The sequence below is a fragment of the Physella acuta genome, unplaced genomic scaffold (assembly GCF_028476545.2).
Source record: "Physella acuta isolate Inbredline_101_S28 unplaced genomic scaffold, ASM2847654v3 ptg000171l, whole genome shotgun sequence".
Classification (NCBI taxonomy): Eukaryota; Metazoa; Mollusca; class Gastropoda; family Physidae; genus Physella; species Physella acuta.
The window spans coordinates 230,668-235,000 of NW_026731690.1; positions in this window are offsets into that span (position 1 = coordinate 230,668).

Sequence of the window (4,333 nt, forward strand, 5' to 3'; positions counted from 1 at the left end):
ATATATATATATATATATATATATATATATATATATATATATATATATATATATATATATATATATATATATATATATATATATATATATATATATATATATATATATATATATATATATATATATATACTAGCCGTACCGGCCAGGCCCTGATCTGGCTTCTGTGAAAAACCTTTCTGTTAAAGACCATTAACAGTGTGTTTAGTAATTATCATAAACCCGGCATTGTCCACCCAAACCACAACCTACCAAAACCAAAACAACAAAACGCAAACATAACGCTAACACAATTACAAATAAAAACGAAAACAAAAACCTAACAACAAACACAACCACAAACACCAATACAAACACAAAGAAAAAACAAACAAAAAAGCAAACGAAAACAAAAACCTAACAACAAACCCAACCACAACCACAAACACCATATGAAAAAACGAAAAAAAAAACGAAAAAGCAAACGAAAACAAACCAAATCCAAACGCAAAACCAACCACAAACACAAATACAAACACAAACCCAAAGAAAAAAACACAAACGAAAACGAAAAAAGAAAGAACAAAAACGAACCAAATCAAAACGCAACCACTAACGCAAACCCAACCTAAACACAAAGAAAACACTAACGCTAACATAAACGCAAAGTGCTCACAGTCTAGCCCGGGGCAGAATCGCCTGTTTCAGCTTAATTAATAATCGACTATAGTACCCCAACTTATTCATAGTCTTTTGCACTCACTTAAACGAACGTAGGTGCCAAACCAAACCAAATGAACAATTATAATACTCCAAGCCAGGGGTCGGCAACCTGCGGCTCGCGAGCCGCATGCGGCTCTTTTGATATCAAGATGCGGCTCTCCAGCTCCTTGAACAAATACTAATAATCTTAATAAAAAAATAAAATATTTGAAATGAAACAAATGTTGGTGGCTATTTAAAACCAGGGAAATTTTGAAAATTGTAACTTTTGGCTCTTCCGCTTTAAAAGGTTGCCGACTCCTGTCCAAGCTTATTCGTAAAATACCTACAACATTTGCACTTGATCAATCCCCGCTAATTATGTAATTATTTTTTCCCAACACCAAAACAAAGTAATAAAAAGTAAATTCTTTTCCACTAATGCAATGTTTTATAAAGGGAAGTAATTGTGTTTTCCTAATTTATCAAAGGGAAGTAAGTGCTAAAGGACTAAATATAAATAATTTTCAGACATAATTAGAATTTTTGTTATTTTTTTAAAATTGTGTTTAATGAACATGCCGACAATTATTACTATCAGTTTGAAAAATTAAAATTATTTCCCAACACTTTCAATAGTAATTTTTTAACTTATAAATTTAGACTATGAGCACGATAATAGTCTAACACTTAAATCCATCGAAGTATGTCAACGACAAACAAATTTATTTTTACATACAGAATTGAGCTTTATATATTAGATATGTTTGTTTGTATTCATACACATATTGATACACTAAGAATAAGATAGACTACTATAAGCGTTCACTAGTTCGAAACAGTCGCGTCCTCCGGCGCCAGGCGGACGAGTGACCTGCAGCAGATCGGGTTCCCCCCGTGAGCACTATGGCCAAGTAATAGAGAAACTGCTTATTTTACGTTTGAAAACTTAAAACAAGGCCCCGCTGTAAAAGTAGACGATTGGTAACGAATTGATGAAATACTCTTAAAACACTGCGTTAACATTTCTTCTCAGACAACAGCAACCCGTCAGAAGGGCTTACTTCAATGATTCACATATTTATAATACGATTATTTTAAATGTAACATAAGCACTAAATATATGGGTAAACAAAACAGGAAGGTATCAGAAAACGTAACAAACGTTCAGTTGAGAAAATGAAATGTATAGTACAGCTTTTAAACATGGACTATGCTGTTGACACTCATCACTTATACACCATATTTAAAAGCATACAGTTATTAACCAACAATATAGTACATACAACGACCACAAATGGTTCGTTCATTAACGAATATTTTAACACAGACAACAGTGAAACAAAGACACCAAACACAATATAGGTGCATTACTTCTAAGTCATTTTTGTGTGTGTGGGTACTCTCTCATCACTGTTTTTTAATTGTTTTAATTCTTTTTTTTTATTTTTCGGAAAAGGTGCTCTATTTTTCGAAGGGGGAAAGTATCGCCCCCCAGATTTGCAGTTAGAAGTAAGCGAAGGACAAAATGTCAATTTAACGTGTTTTGTTAATGTAAGTTCCGTAAATAAATGAACCAATTGCGTAAACACAAAATTAAAATCAATAACAGTAATATGACATCTACAATTGCACGAAAAAGTTTTCAGAGTTTTTATTGGGTGACTAAAGTAAAATGTGTGTGCGTTGATTCATAGCTTATTTCATTTTATCCCCACACTACACAATTTAATATCGTGTTTCTTACGAACACTGAGCAAAAACAAATTGATAAGAATTATATTTAACTATATATTTATGTTTGTTCTTTTGTATGCAGTGCTGTATAATTGCAGGGATCAAACTATGTAAACATTCAATGGAAGTTTGGCAGCAGGTTAAGTAACTTTAGAAGCTTTACACTATATCCTGACAAAATCGCAATAACAATTGGCAAACCTGATTTAATCGATTCTGGGACAACCTGTGCCAGGTACCTTCATTCGTCGACACTGACGTTTCAAACAGAAAACATGTATGATGACTACACGTATGTGTGTGTGGCTACAGAAAACAACAGAGACACAATTGTTGCTAATATAACGATAGACGTAGCACAAGGTACAGTTAACTTACTGTCCTGATTAATAACCAAGACTTTACATAATACTTTACATAATATATTTTTAAAAATTTTATAAGATGTACAAAATGAAGTTAATTTATGGAGTTAATTCCATTAAACTTGTTAGTCTTTCTTTTTCTTCGTTCTTAATGTTTAGTGTTGGAAGGGATCTGGCCTTACCTGCAAGAGGGTTCGAACTCGAGACGTTTTCGAATTTTAACAACCATGAGCTTTTGCCGACTCGACCACGCCTCCAATACAATTCAGTATACGTGTCAACTGGTTTTCCGCCAGTAGGCATTGACTCCAGTTTCAGCCTGCTTTTCTTTTTGGATTTGCTTAAATAGTCATTTTGTCCAACCAAGAATAAACTACAAGGCAACACTTTATTATCTGCTTTTACTGGTAATGTCTAAACATGTGGGTAATAATTCATGATAATCTCTTGAAACTTAAAATAAATGTTTTATCACTATTGTTAATAGTTATCAGAAGGTAATCGAAAAAATATTCATAAATCATGACTATATTAAATACATGTGAATTAGATACCGATCAGCTGGGTGGACGATTTCTATTGACCTAAACCTGGATTCGAACTCGAAACTTTCGGGTTAGCAGTCTAGCTCTCTGCCGCTAGGCCACGGGGAAGTATAAAAAGTATTACTAATTTCATTAATTTAAAAGTCTTCAGGGTAACACAACATTCATTAAAAAATAACTTGATCGAGGCAACAGCCAAATCAGTGGGGTAGCCAGGATCGTCTCAAGGGGAGGGGGTTCCAATTTTTACCCGGGGACAAACTTTCGATTTGCACCCCCCCCCCCTCAAACTTTCGATTTGCACCCCCTCAAACTTTCTATTTGCACCCCCCATCATACTTTATATATATATATATATATACCGAGAGGTCTATGGGGGGGGGTTACGCCCCCCCCCCCTAACCCCCCCCCTCCCTGCCTACGCCACTGAGCCAAATAAACCCGCTAATTTTACCCGCCGTATATTTGAATGGCAAGAACTCTAGCAGACGACATATTTCTACAGAACTGTCCATCGCGCCACAACAATTATCCTTAGCATCGTAGCATTTTAGAAACAATTGCGTTTCATTTCCTAGACTACCGATTATTTTTGATGATTTGAATTGGCATTAATTTAAAGATTAATAAATGTAGTTTTTAATTGTTTAAGTTAACTTGAACAGTAATTGTTATAATATTTTCAGTGACAAAGTCAGCCTATACAAGGTATGGATTTCCAAAATATAATTTCTTTTTTTTACTTTCTCGTATATACGTAGTATAGAGAAAGTATTGTAATCGTGCAAAAAAAAAATGGAGATTTTTACAAATCTCGACGTTTTACACCTCACTGATACGGAAAAACATAATTTTGCAATCTTGTCCGTATGTCTGTGTGTGTGTGTGTGTGTGTGTGTCTGTGTGTCTGTGTGTCCGTGTGTAAACACGATAACTTGAGTACCGTTACAGCTAGGTTGATGAAATTTCATATATAAGTATTATATCAAAATGGTAGATCCGTATCAA